The sequence below is a fragment of the Schistocerca piceifrons genome, chromosome 10 (genome assembly GCF_021461385.2).
Source record: "Schistocerca piceifrons isolate TAMUIC-IGC-003096 chromosome 10, iqSchPice1.1, whole genome shotgun sequence".
Lineage (NCBI taxonomy): Eukaryota > Metazoa > Arthropoda > Insecta > Orthoptera > Acrididae > Schistocerca > Schistocerca piceifrons.
In genome coordinates, this window is record NC_060147.1 from 127,813,925 (window position 1) to 127,829,908 (window position 15,984).

The 15,984-nt window shown below is 44.4% G+C and overlaps 1 protein-coding gene across 3 annotated transcripts in view; it reads left to right on the forward strand.

The window, feature by feature from the left end:
• LOC124718969 overlaps positions 1-15,984 on the forward strand; it is a 288,559-nt gene that overhangs the window by 114,513 nt on the left and 158,062 nt on the right. The gene's annotated exons all lie outside the window — the stretch shown is intronic.

A 15,984-nucleotide genomic window follows, 5' to 3' on the forward strand; every position in this document is an offset into this window, starting at 1 on the left:
CGGTCCGTTAGTATACGTCGGACCCGCGTGTCGCCACTATCAGTGATTGCAGACCGAGCGCCGCCACACGGCAGGCCTAGAGAGACTCCCTAGCACTCGGCCCAGTTGTACAGCCGACTTTGCTAGCGATGGTTCACTGCCTACATACGCTCTGATTTGCAGAGACGACAGTTTAGCATAGCCTTCAGCTACGTCATTTGCTACGACCTAGAAGGCGCCATATGCAGTTGCTATGTCTTCTGAACAGATAATATCGTGAATCATGTACCGTCAAGAGCGACGTTCATCATAATGGATTAAAGTTAAGTATGAAACTAATTGCGTCCGCTTTCTGAATTCTAATTCCTTGTCATGTTCCAGACCTCACGCCATTATAGTTCTTCCCTCTTCACGCCAGCCTGTATGAGCTAAACGCGTGCAATTCGGCCTCCTCTAGTAACACGGTGTTGGCTCTTCAGGCAACACAACACTCAGACCCATTTGAACTATATTTTTTTCTGTCGAAATGATGACGAACAAGTCAATTTACAGGACATGTATGCATGACTAATTTTATCATCAAGGTACATACATATTTTTCAATCCCTCTCACGCAACTAACTTAAAAACATGGTTTTCTACCTGTTTTCGTATATACAGGGTGGTCCATTGATCGTGACCGGGCCGGCCGGTGTGGGCGTGAGGTTCTAGGCGCTTCAGTCTGGAACCGCGTGACCGCTACAGTCGCAGGTTCGAATCCGGCCGCGGGTATGGATGTGTGTGATGTCCTTAGGTTACTTAGGTTTAAGTAGTTCTAAGTTCTAGGGGACTGATGACCACAGCAGTTAAGTCCCATAGTGCTCAGAGCCATTTGATCGTGACCGGACCAAATATCTCACGAAATAAGCGTCAAGCGAAAAAACTACAAACAACGAAACTTGTCTACCTTGAAGGGGGGAACCCGATGGCGCTATGGTTGGACCGCTACATGGCACTCCCATGGGTCAAACGGATATCAACTGCCTTTTTTTAAAAAGGAAACCCCATTTTTATTATATATTCTTGTAGTACATAAAGAAATATGAATGTTTTAATTCGACCACATTTTTCGCTTTGTGACAGATGGCACTGTAATAGTAACAAACATATGGCTCACAATTTTAGACGAACAGTTGGTAACAGGTAGGTTTTTTTAAAATTAAAATACAGAACGTAGGTACGTTTGAACATTTTATTTAGGTTGTTCCAATATGATACATGTACCTTTGTGAACTTATCATTTCTGAGAACACATGCTGTTACAGCGTGGTTACCTGTAAATATCACATTAACAGAATAAATGCTCAAAATGAAGTCCGTCAACCTCAATGCATTTAGCAATACGTGTAACAACATTCCTCTCAACAGCAAGTAGTTCGCCTTCCGTAATGTTCGCACATGCATTGACAATGCGCTGACGCATGTTGTCAGGCGTTGTCGGTGGATCACGATAGCAAATATCCTTCAACTTTCCCCACAGAGAGAAAGCCGGGGACGTCAGATCCGGTGAACGGGCGGGCCATGGTATGGTGCTTCGACGATCAATCCACCTGTAATGAAATATGATATTCAATACCGGTTCAACCACAAGCGAGCTATGTGCCGGACATCCATCACCATTCTGTCATGCAGTACATCGCCATTCTGTCATGCAGTGAAACATCTTGTTGTAACATCGGTAGAACATTACGTAGGAAATCAGCATACATTGCACCATTTAGATTGCCATCGGTAAAATGGGGGCTAATTATCCTTCCTCCCATAATGACGTACCATACATTAAACCGCCAAGGTCGCTGATGTTCCACTTATCGCAGCCATCGTGGATTTTCCGTTGCCCAATAGTGCATATTATGCCGGTTTACGTTACCGCTGTTGGTGAATGACGCTTCGTCGCTAAATAGAACGCGTGCAAAAAATCTGTCATCGTCTCGTAATTTCTCTTGTGCCCAGTGGTAGAACTGTACACGACGTTCAAAGTCGTCGCCATGGAATTCCTGGTGTATAGAAATATGGTACGGGTGCAATCGATGTTGATGTAGCATTCTCACCACCGACGTTTTTGAGATTCCCGATTCTCGCGCAATTTGTCTCCTACTGATGTGCTGATTAGCCGCGACAGCAGCTAAAACACCAACTTGGGCATCATCATTTGTTGCAGGTCGTGACTGACGTTTCACATGTGGCTGAACACTTCCTGTTTCCTTAAATAACGTAACTATCCGGCGAACGGTCCGGACACTTGGGTGGTGTCGTCCAGGATACCGAGCAGCATACATAGCACACGCCCGTTGGGCTTTTTGGTCACAATAGCCATACATCAACACGATATCGACCTTTTCCGCAATTGTTAAACGGTCCATTTTAACACGGGTAATGTATCACGAAGCAAATACCGTCCGCACTGGCGGGATGTTACGTGATACCACGTACTTATGCGTTTGCGACTATTACAGCGCGATTTATCACAAAGCGAAAAAAGTGGTTCAACTGAAACATTCATATTTCTTTACGTACTACACGAATATGTAATAAAAAATGGGGGTTCCTATTTTTAAAAAACGCAATTGATATCCGTTTGACCTATGGCAGCGCCCTCTAGCGGGCCAACCATAGCGGCATCTGGTTTCCCCATTCAAGTTAGACGAGTTTCGTTCTTTGTAGTTTTTTCGTTTGATGCTTATTTCGTGAGATATTTGGCCCGGTCACTATCAATGGACCACCCCGTATATGTATAATCGTTCCTGTCATTGCCATACGTCTGTTTCGTGCAATTAGACACCACATCCAGTGCTGCAAATGGTTACCATGCGTTCCGACACATCCTTCATTTCTCCTTCTCAGCAAATCACGCACTCCTTCAAATACTGTATTCGAATTGCGCACATGCGTTGGTCACACTCTCTGCACATTGACGATGGGTTCGGCCCTTAAATGTCCCAACACCCAGAAATTCAATAGAGTCAGGCCCGGCAAACGAGGAGGCCAAGCCACTAGACGTTCTCGACCAATCCGTCACCAGTGAAACGTTGCGGTGAAGTACTGCCGCACGACCCACATAACATAGGGCGGCGCCTCGTCGTGCATAAATCACAGTGGTTCTCTCTCCGCAAGGCTAACGTTCCCCAAAGTCCAGCTCCGTAGCAGAGTGGTCGTTCCCCTCCTGGCACGGACGGCTGTTTACTTCTAGGCCACGGAGTACTCACGCGAGTAAGTACGCTATAGACGCAAATGGCTCAGTCGTATGTAAAGTCAACCATCAAGATCAGCTTCGCTAATGGATTTGCGAGGCCATGAACTTTCGAAATTGAAAGATTCATACGGGAAGAGATCAGAATACATCCACAGGACCTGATCACCCACCTCTCTAGCACCAGTAGCGTGGTTTACCGTAAACTGATCAACGACGGAGTATGTGATAAAATTGTACGCGACCATAAGAATAGCTAAAATTCAAACAATCTGATGGCAGTGTGGGGATGATGTCAATCAATCACTTGGGACACCCTACTCTGCACTATTTTGATGTCTGGCCTTCCCTTTGAAGTCCCGGAAGACATTTTGGTCGATGCTTTATTTATTTATTTATTCATCCGTGGAACAATATATATTGTATGGATGGCGTCAGTTTATAATACATGAGCACACATACGTTTACAATGAAACAGATTTCTCATATTTTATGTAGTTTTTATAACTAGTCATACACACATTTATAATTACATCATATTTTGGTGATAATGTTGCTAATAATCTACATCTATGTTAGATATTCTTTTACAGTATAACAACTTTTACTTACTAAGAAGGTTTGAAGCTTTTGTCTGAAAGTGAGGGGCTTATTTATTTCTTTAGTTTCCTGTGGTAATTTGTTATACAGTTTTATCCCATTATAAAATATACTTTTTTGCGTCTTTACCTTGTTCTTTCTATCTAGATGGAGATGGTGACAAGATCTTGTTTCATGGTCATGTATTATGCTGTTTATGTTATACGTGTTGAGATTTTTCTTAATGAACATTATGTTCTGAAAGATATACTCACAAGAAACAGTTAGAATGCCTAGCTTTCTAAATAATTCTAGACAGTGGGCCCTGTTGTTGCTGTTTGTTATTATCCTTATGGCTTTTTTTTGTACTTCGAACACAGTTTGTATGTTACTGGCACTTGTACCCCAAAACATGATCCCATAGCTGAGGACTGAGTGTAGATATCCGTAATATGTTATTTTAAGACAGGTATTATTGCATACCGGTGCAAGGATTCTAAGAGAATAGCATGCTGTGGATAATTTCTTTGCCAATATGTTGACATGGTTTGTCCATTTCAGCTGGCTGTCTACATTCATCCCTAAGAATTTGGTACTTGTTACACATTCTAATTCATTATTATTAACTTTTATTCTAGTGGCATTGTGTTTTTTGTTCAATTGGAAGTTAATATACTTAGTTTTCTGTACATTTATGGTTACTTTACTTTTTAATGACCAGTTGTGGACATCACTGAGAGCCTCGTTTGCTCTTTCTAACAGTTGTGTTGTATTTTCACCTGTTATTATTATGTTGCTGTCATTAGCAAAAAGTATTTTTTCTCCATTCTGATACATTGTGGGAAGTCGTTAATGTATATAAGAAACAATATTGGGCCTAATACACTTCGCTGTGGGACGCCTATATTCACATGTTCTGGGTCAGACAGGTGTTTTACAAGGGAATTGTTTGAAACTTGTGATATCTCAACTCATTGAACTCTGTTTTCCAAGTATGATTTAAACCACTTCTTTGACACATCTCTTATCCCTATTTGCCCTAATTTATGAAGTAAGATTTTGTCAACTGTATCAAAGGCCTTTGACAAGTCTAGAAAGATACCACTTACATTTTCACCTTTGTCCAGTGCTTCTAAAATTACTTTAGTGAACTGTGCTGTAGCAGATTGTGTGCCTTTTCCGGGCCTAAAACCAAATTGGGCATTGGAAAGAAGGTTATATTTATTCAGGTCATTTAGCAGTCTCTTTTTGACTAGTATTTCTAATATTTTAGAAATGATAGACAGTATAGAAATCGGCCTGTAGTTCTCTACATTTTCCACATCTCCGTTTTTAGGATAGGTAAAACTTTTGTTTGTTTTAGGTAGTCCGGAAAGTATCCAGATTCGAAAGATTCATTAATTATGTCTGTAAATGGGCCCTTTGTGGAGTCTATAGATTCTTTAATTACGCAGACTGGGATTTCATCAAGTCCTAATGAAGTTTTATTTTTAGTTGGTGTACTACTAGTTCCACTTCCCTTTCTGTAGTCGGCAAGAGCACCATTGAGTTTATTGGCTGGTTCTGAGTAGGTAAATCATACGTATCTGGAAATTTCTGCTGTAATTTTTTTGCAATACTACTGAAATGTGAGTTTACAAAATCAGCTAATTTTTTAGGGTAACCTACTGGTACACCTTAGTGTTTAATATGTGAATTGCGGTCCTTTTTAGCAGAGTTAGATGTTTCCTGTTTGAAGATGTTCCAGGCTGCTTTGCTTTACAACCATCTGGACGTGAACTCAGCCGTATCGCCAAAAAATTGATCACTTTTGAACGTACCCCATTCTTAACGGGGTGAGGTAAGTTCAGATCGAGCTTAAACAGCAAATCCCGTCTTATCTTCTTATTGGTTGTTGTAGAGCGGTAATTATTTACGACAGGCATCCCAAGACCTGCTCGGGTTGTACCAAGGAAAGCCACGTACACTCATAGAGCGTCCAAGGGATTATAATTCAAGCACCGACGGGCGAAGCAGTGTCCACACCCACGAAAGCATCCACGCCTCATACGTATGGTACTGCCTTCCGAAAGCATTTCCCTTGCACATTCCCCCAATATCAAACGGCACAGTCGACACACGTGGATGACAATGCGTCCCAAATGTCAAGCGAGGAAAGCTCCGCTGAGCAGTTGCAACAGAAGTTCGATGCCGCAGGAACGAATATGGAATTCGGCTGGCTGGTGGTATCGACGGCCACTACTGTCCCCAACATGCAAGACAACGGGACTTGGAAATAGCATTCGGATCTGGATATGTAAGTACGACAGCACAGTTACCAAAACAGCGAAAGAAAAGATGTCGCACGCCATCAGGCGACTGCTTCGTATAGGAGAAGATGAATGCAAATGGGCAGACGATGACGACACCACAGAAGAGAGTACTGGGGTGTCTGACGAAGACCGACGTTACACCACCGAAAGCGATTGCCCTCTCCAGCGAGACCTATAAGGCGGACCCCAGGAAGTTCCAGAAGTGGGCGCAGTATAGGAAGATGTGGCCATAACAGCTGCGGCTTGGCAGAACAGGACTGATGGCAGGGGGAAAATCCAGTTGCCTGCAACCGCGGGTGTCACAGTTGAGGCGACACCACCGAGAGACCACTTCATAACTGATTCACAAACACCACTGACAGAGACCGCACCGACAAGTACAATGTGTGCCTAACGAGAGCGCTCCGCAACACGCTGGACGTCAAATGTCGTTCCTCGTCGTATCCATTAATACTAATACCATACTATCACGGACCATGGTGATGTTACTCAAAGATGTAGCACATGCGGCAGATTGCACACCGCTCTTTTACTGTAAGTATCCGTCGACGAATTCCCGTCCCTCTATGGTTACAGCAACTACATTACTGGCCATTAAAATTGGCTACACCACGAAGATGACGTGCTACAGACGCGAAATTTAACAGACAGGAAGAAGATGCTGTGATATGCAAACGATTAGCTTTTCAGAGCATTCACACAAGGTTGGCGCCGGTGGCGACACCTACAACGTGCTGACATGAGGAAAGTCTCCAACCGATTTCTCATACACAAACAGCAGTTGACCGGCGTTGCCTGGTGAAACGTTGTTGTGATGCCTCGTGTAAGGAGGACAAATGCGTACCGTTACGTTTCCGACTGATAAAGGTCGGATTGTAGCCTATCGCGATTACGGTATATCGTATCGCGATATTTCTGCTCGCGTTGGTCGAGAGCCAATGACTGTTAGCAGAATATGGAGTCGGTGGGTTCAGGGGAGTAATACGGAACGCCATGCTGGATCCCAACGGCCTCGTATCACTAGCAGTCGAGATGACAGGTATCTTATCCGCATGGATGTAACGGATCGTGCAGCCACATCTCGATCCCTGAGTCAACAGATGGGGACGTTTGCAAGACAACAACCATCTGCACGAACAGTTCGACGACGTCTGCAGCAGCATGGACTATCAGCTCGGAGACCGTGGATGCGCTTATCCTTGACGCTGCATCACAGACAGGACCGCCTGCGATGGTGTACTCGACGACGAACCTGGGTGCACGAATGGCAAAACGTCATTTTTTTCGGATGAATCGAGGTTCTGTTTACAACATCATGATGGTGGCATCCGTGTATGGCGACATCGCGGTGAACGCACATTGGAAGCGCGTATTCGTCATCGCCATGCTGGCGTATCACCTGCGTGATGGTATGGGGTGCCATTGGTTACACGTCTCGGTCACCTCTTGTTCGCATTGACGGCACTTTGAACAGTGGACGTTGCATTTCAGATGTGTTACGACCCGTGGCTCTACCCTTCATTCGATCCCTGCGAAACCCTACATTTCAGGAGGATAATGCAGGACCGCATGTTGCAGGTCCTGTACGGGCCTTTCTGGATACAGAAAATGTTCGACTGTTGCCCTGGCCAGCACATTCTCCAGATCTCTCACCAATTGAAAACGTCTGGTTAATGGTGGCCGAGCAACTGGCTCGTCACAATACGCCACTCACTACTCTTGATGAACTGCGGTACCGTGTTGAAGCTGCATGGCCATCTGTACCTGTACACGCCATCCAAGCTCTGTTTGACTCAATGCCCAGGCGTATCAAGGCCGTTATTACGGCCAAAGGTGGTTGTTCTGGGTACTGGTTTCTCAGAATCTATGCACCCAAATTGCGTGAAAATGTAATCACATGTCAGTTCTAGTATAATATATTTATCCAATGAATACCAGTTTATCATCTGCATTTCTTCTTGGTGTAGCATTTTTAATGGCCAGTAGTGTAGAAACACTAGCTTCACAAACCAGCACTGGCACAGCGATACTACTTACGGAAGGCGTAGTAGTGGAGGACGTCAGCTACTTATCATCGTCAAGTGGAATGGCTGTAACAGCACTTCGAGTGAGGCTTACCAACATTTACGCACCGTCAGACATGGGCAAACGAAGAGAGAGATCAGGCTTCTTCACGGAAGGAATAGTGTTGCTATTTCTAGGACGGACGCTAATTACGTCCTCGGCGTCGACATCCATTGTGTGCTGGCGCCAAATGATCAGGTCTCACGTTATAGCCCATACTCAAAATTGAGAACAGTGGTAGGAGACCTTCAGTTGGTAGATTCGTGGGAACCCTACCATTAGCACTTACCTGCTGAAATCGGGACTCATGTGACCAGGACACGGTTTTCCTGTCGTCTAGGGTCCAACCGATGTGCTCACCAGCCCAGGACAGCTTTGCTGTTACCAAAGGCACTCGCGCCCCAGGGCGGCCTGAGCGAGGCATGTCATCGACACTTCCTGTCTCTCTGTACCTCCTCCGTGTCCGAGCAACATCGCTTTGGTTCACTCCGAGATGCCTGGACACTTCCCTTGTTGAGAGCCCTTCCTGGCACAAAGTAAAAATGCGGACGCGATCGAACCGCGGTAAAACTACAGACAACACGAGCCGTGTACCTCCATCCTGGTGCAATGACCGTAACTGTTCGGCTGTTAGACCCCCTCCGTCTAATAGGCGCTGCTCATGCATGGTTGTTTACATATTTGGGCGGGTTTAGTTACATCTCTGAACAGTCAAAGGGAGTGTGTCTGTGATACAATATCCACAGTCGACGTTTATCTTCAGGAGTTCTGGGAACCGGGGTAACGTAAAACTTTTTTTGATGTGCGTAAAATCAACAATATTGCTGTCTCACTCGTTTGACCTTCTTTGGCTGCGTCTCGTTTCTAGTCCATTGCAGGTGGAAACATTTCTGCATGTCTTTCTTGCATTCACAGTGCCAGACTTGCACCTGGTGCCCGAAATTGGAACTTCCTTTTTTTTATCATTCGGCGTAAATCGGTTCCGCATTAACGCATTAGTATATCTGCCGAATTTCGCTGCCATACGATAATTACAGTCACACTGGAACTCCGTGAGTAGGTGCACTTTAATTATAACCGTACAGTACGTGAAGCTCTTTGGTAAATCTAGAACTCTGAAAGCGAATGACTCATTTATAGTAGCGCTGTATATTCGTGCAGAGTTCGCTATACTGCTGTAGGACTGAATGTTACACTTTTCCAGCGTCGCATGACGCCTTCCTTGCTTTCGTGCGCGACTCGGCTGAGCTGGAGTGACCACTTACTCGAGCAGCAGCGGTAACGACCCCTTCCCCTTAGCTGCGCATAATCGCGAAAATGCGTCCGTGCCGTGGGCGACGTTTGCGATGCACGCGATCACGCTACTTGACGTGACACTGTTGCTGTCGGCGAGGGAACTGTTGATCGATAGACGCGGATCAAATGTGTAGAATGTTGTATTATAGTAAAATATCGTTTTTTAATTTGTCTTCGCCGGCATCGCTTTGACCTGTAACAATTCTGTGTTCCGTAGCGCAAGCTTCATCTGCTTGACACTAGGACATAGGTAAATTGGTTTCATATTTTCTATTTTACGTAGATGTTTTTAAATGGTTCTGATATGTTTTATTTATCAAGACGGAAGGTTTGAATTAGCACAACTTTTAATGGTTTTCATGCGCATATATATGTATCCATGGATTTTAATGTGCGCGTGTGTCTGGCACATAGCACAAGTGCCCTCTCTCGGCGAAACTGTCTGCCCTAGTGTTTTCACACTCTCGTCACGATAGTTCATTGGCGAAGTACATCGACCGTCTGTCCGTAATCATGTTGTATAAATGGAGATGATGTTTTAACTACTGACGACGCCTTTGGCACAATTGTTTTATGAATATCCATAGCAGGATGTGATTTTAGTAAGTGACTAAACGTTTTTGTGCCTGTAATACTCTGGTAATTTTACAGTTACTTAAGCTATAGTGTTTTTTTCTTTCTCATTTCCGATGCTAAGTTTTTGCTAATGAAAGTGTCTTCCTGTTCACGGTATTTTACTTCTGATGAAGGTATATTTAGATATACCGAAACCGTGGTCAAGAATTTTAATAACTCATCTTTATCCTGCAACTGCTTTGGCTGTCATCATTTACCGTGAAGAATTTCGACAGTTGCTGTTTCAGCCGTGTTTAAAATCTTGACTTCTATCGCACTCACACAAATTCTGAAGTCCAAACAGTGCACAAGAAACAGCGTTAACAGTCTCCTCTTCACATTCAACTGCCTGCTAACATATCTTTTGTGTTTACACCTGTTCCTTGGATCATGCTCGCAACATTTTGCTGTGATGTAGAACATGACAACAAAATGGCTTCGAGGTAGCCATTTATATAACTAATTTCTTGATTCTTGAGCTATAGAAAAATTTGATGAATGTACCACAACAAAGGAAATATCACTTATACAGAAATACATTTACATGGTACAAGGAGTTCTCGAGCGGAAATGATTTCAATTTTCTTTTAAAACTTTCGCTAGCTGCCAGCACCTTTAATGAACAACGGAGTAAGTGTAGCCTACTGCGTGTAACAAGGCGCAAATCCCCATTAATGTAAGAGTACAAAATAATGATCAGTCTTTGGAAGCGGTAACATCCGTGAAGTATGTGGGTGTGACTATTCGAAATGATCTCAAATGGAATGATCAGATTACATAAGTAACGGGTAAGGTGAACTCTAGATTGCGGTTTATTGATAGAATCCTGAAGCGATGCAGTCCTTCAACAATGAAATAGCCTACAATATGTTAGTTCGTCCAGTCTTATAGTATGGTTCGTCTGTATGGGACCCTTACCAGTTGGGTCTGATTCAAGAGATTGAGAAGGTCCAAAGAAGAGCGGCAAGATTCGTGACTGGTACATTTAGCCATCGCGACAGCGTTACAAATCTCACAGAAAGTTTGAAGTGGGACGCACTTGCAGATAGACGGCGCGCTAAACGGAAGGAGCTGCTCACTAAATTCCGAAATCCGATCTTCACCGAGGATGTAGGGCACGTATTATTACCAGCAACTTTCAAATCACCACTCAAAGATCAGGGAAATAAGAGCTCGTACTGAGGCGTTCATACAGTCGTTTTTCCCTCGCGCGATCCGCGAGTGGAACAGAAGGGGTGGGGGGAATATGACTTTGGTGCGAATTGTGCCCTTCGCCACACACCACTTGGTGGCTAGCGGAGTATATATGTAGATGTAGATGTAAGAGGTGTTCAAAAATTTTTATGGTTACATACTTCGTTCCTTTCCGTGCAAGAGTAAGGTAAAATTGTGGACAATGGAGGCAGATTTTGTTCCTAGTGGTATATTTATGGAAGGTACTATTATCATCAAATTGGGATTCAAATGGTTCAGATGGCTCTGAGCACTATGAGACTTAACATCTGAGGTCATCAGTCCCCTATAACTTAGAACTACTTAAACCTAGCTAACCTAAGGACATTACACACATCCACGCCCGAGACAGGATTCGAACCTGCGACCGTACCGATCAAATTGTGCCCGGTCATTCACAATAAATCTTACAAGAGAGTAAACGTACACGGTCAGCCGTAAGCACCTGTGGAGTCTCAGAAGACGACTTGCGCGAGAACTACAAGACATACGGAAAACTGGCACTGACAAGGAATAGCATCAATTCCAGGCGCCCTGACAGGGAAACATTTCTAACTTGAAGTCATGTCTTAAGGAGAAAGAATGCGCACTGGCAGGACAGCTGTAGGGGTCAGGGATTTTCTCTGCCTTGTGATGACTGGGTGTTGTGCGATGTCCTTAGGTTAGTTGGGTTTAAGTAGTTCTAAGTTCTAGGGGACTGATGACCACAGCAGTTGAGTCCCATAGTGCTCAGAGCCATTCGAACCATTTGAACCTTAAACTAACTGATGCTAAGAAAAACACACACACACCCATGCGCGAGGGAGGACTCTAATCTTCTCCGGGAGGGGCTGCGCAATCAGTGACATGGCGCCTCTAACCACGCGGCCACCCCGCGAGGCCTACACTGATCCGACACTTTTGTGGCGTTCTGAAAAGACAGCTTTTAAACTTTTGCGCGCAGATTGTTTGTCACTCGCTCTGGTCCGGTGCAGCCGCCTAATACCCGAGCGTGGAGCACCAGTCTGTATTGCTAGGAAACGGACAACGTAACACGAAGAACAGATTTCTCCAAACTCTCTCACTCTTTAGCATTGATTATAAGTAACGCGCAAGTGGTTGCACGATCCTCGATTGCAACACGATTTTTGAGTAGAATTTCAAAAAATTAGAATCCAATTCTTTCGTAGTACCCCACCCCTCATTACCTTCAGAGTATATCAGGACAAATAAGCCCTTGGCTTCAAATATTAAGTCAAAATTGACCACGTTTCGACGCTACTATGAGCGTCGTCTTCAGAATTAAAATAACTGTTCTAAAACATATTAGGTATATAATACATTAATAAAATTAAAGTTTGTACAGAATGGAAAGAGATGCGGTACTTAAAAGTCACATTTTTTAAAAATCGAAGCTGGAAAGGCGACGTCATGAATAGTTGTAAATAAGATGGCGAGCCGCTAAGGGCTGCTCGTACTTGAGTGAACAAGGGTTGCAACAAGGGCTTATTTGTTCTAATGTAATTCTGACACGGTCACTGAACCTTAGCAGCTATGTTCAAAGTTTTACCCTCAGAGTAAATGCAACAAACAGTATATGGACGAAGATTTCTTTTGGTTTTTTTCTTTTATTTGCCAATTTAATTTAACAATTTGCTTCTAGGAATTCTGAAACGTATAATTCAAAAGTCCGAGGCAGTCCTAGAATTTTTCAGTTTTTTTTCGATGTCTGCATTTATTATTGCAAATAATAGCAACAGAAAACAGAAACATCAGTTATTTCAAAAACCGGTTATTTTGAGCGATTTTAACAGTCATGTTAGATTGGGGATGGAAAACACCAGTATAACCGAAAACCAGTCGTTTCAGCGATAACCACCATCCGAACTGGGGCGACAGCAATATAACACGCTTACGATACTCTGTTGTATTGGCCGGTGCAACACGAAGTGCTGGTTGGCCAGTTTACATTTGGTGCATTTTGGGTCACACAACATGTCGAATTTGTCTTGTATGATACACGTAGAGCGAAATTTCAAGCCATCTAATGTGCCTAAAAAGACAGTTTTATTGCATGAAGCATCTCTGTAGTTAATTTGTCAGTAAATCTCTTACTTTTCACACAAAAAATTAAAAACCATGTTTTCGGATTCGCCCGTGTCTGCTACGCACTCTTTCTGAGTCGGTCTTTAGGATATTATTCGGTAAAATAATTGGCAACCAATGCTGTTCAATAGCAATAAAGTCTTGAGATGTTCAGTTGACTCTTTTATTAGAACATGTTACGCGTTTCGGGATCACACCCGTCTTCAGACCTAACAGACTTCAACTCCTTCCTAACCAACCAGGCGTACAGCCTTGGCAACTCAAAGAAAGTGTCGAATAACATACGTTATTGAAGTTGAAGTCTGAAGATGGGTGTAATCCCGAAACGCGTAACATGTTCTAATAAAAGAGTCAATTGAACATCTCAAGACTTTATTGCGACTGTACAGCATTGGTCGTCAATTATTAACATAAAAATGATCGCAGGCCTCAGACGGGATTTTATGTCCTGTATATCATTATTCGATAAAATAAACTGAGTTTCTGCCGTCGTATAGCCTGGCATCACAGCTTGATAACGAACTGGTTTTCTTTCCGCTCCTGCCCGTAGTTATTGTGATACTTTGAATTTAAGCAAAACACAGAGCATATTTTGAAAAGTCTTCAGTAAAATACGTATTCGCTGGCCAGTTTACGTCTGGGGCATTTTGGGTCGTAACATATCAAAATTGTTTTTAACGCTGGAAAGAGAGCACTACCTGCTTCGAGTCCTCAGTAAATATGTGTTATATTTATAAGTCGTTTAAAGTGAGGGCGGCAGCGACGCGTCACACGCGAGGCTGTTGCTGCCTTTTGTGTCTTCTTACTTCTGTCGCCCCTGAAGGAACACGAGTGTCGGACGGGTAAGAGTCGCGCCGCACCACTTTTCCTGCGACATATACTGCTGCCTCAGTGAGGACCGTGCCTAGGAAGATTTACGGCGCTGTGGCTGAGTGGAGTAGCGGTATAGAACTCCAACGGTCTCGATAGGTGCTGCAGCTTTTTTGGCGCAGCCAATCTAGTCAACAATGCAGGATATGTATTCGCGGTTGCGAATATGCACCACCTTCGGCTGTAAATTGGAACGACAACAATGAAAATTTGTGCCGGATCGGGACTCGAACCCGTATTTCCCACTTTACGCAAGAGATCGTCTTAACTGCTTCGGCCATCCGTGCACGAATCACGGCCAGAGCCAAACTTTCATACGTCGTCGTCCATGTGTCACAACCTGCACTCGTTACGTATATTCTCTTCCAGGAACATATTGAGTCGAGGGTTCAGTCTGGAACCGCGGGACCGCTACTGTCGAAGGTTCGAATCTTGCCTCGGGCATGGAGGTGTGTGATGACCTTAGGTTAGTTAGGCTTAAGTAGTTCTAAGTTCTAGGGGAATGATGACCTCAGATGTTAAGCCCCATAGTGCTCAGAGCCATTTGAACCATTTGAGTCGAGGGCCCGGTATTGGCGAATAAACAGGAAATAGCAGTGCTTGTGTAAATACTAAGTATGCATGCATGTTCGAATGAACATTGCATCCTACCTCTTCGTAACACTGCCACTGCTATTGGGGAGTCAGCAATAGTCAGCAGACGTCATCGTGTTCAGGGTGACTACATCCTCGCAAACTAAAGCAAACGCAACACACGGAATAAGAGATCAAACTACAGGCCATTAAAATTGCTACACCACGAAGATGACGTGCCACAGACGCGAAATTTAACCGACAGGAAGAAGATGCTGTGATATGCAAATGATTAGCTTTTCAGAGCATTCACACAAGGTTGGCGCCGGTGGCGACACCTACAACGTGCTGACACGAGGAAAGTTTCCAACCGATTTCCCATACACAGACAGCATTTGACCAGCGTTGCCTGGTGAAACGTTGTTGTGATGCCTCGTGTGAGGAGTAGAAATGCGTACCATCACGTTTCCGACTTTGATAAATGTCGGATTGTAGCCTATCGCGATTGCGGTTTATCGTATCGCGACATTGCTGCTCGCGTTGGTCGAGATCCAATGACTGTTAGCAGAATATGGAGTCGGTGGGTTCAGGAGGGTAATACGGAACGCCGTGCTGGATCCCAACGGCCTCGTATCACTAGCAGTCGAGATGGCAGGCATCTTATCCGCATGGCTGTAACGGATCGTGCAGCCACATCTCGATCCCTGAGTCAACAGATGGGGACGTTTGCAAGACAACAACCATCTGCACGAACAGTTCGACGACGTTTGCAGCAGCAGGGACTATTAGCTCGGAGACCATGGCTGCGGGTACCCTTGACGCTGCATCACAGACAGGAGCGCCTGCGACGGTGTACTCAACGACGAACCTGGGTGCACGAATGGCAAAACGTCATTTTTTCGGATGAATCCAGGTTCTGTTTACAGCATCATGACGGTCGCATCCGTGTTTGGCGACATCGCGGTGAACGCACATTGGAAGCGTGTATTCGTCATCGGCACACTGACGTATCACCAGGCGTGATGGTATGGGGTGCCATTGGTTACACGTCTCGGTCACCTCTTGTTCGCATCGACGGCACTTTGAACAGTGGACCTTACATTTCAGATGTGTTACGACCCGTGGCTCTACCCTTCATTCGATCCCTAC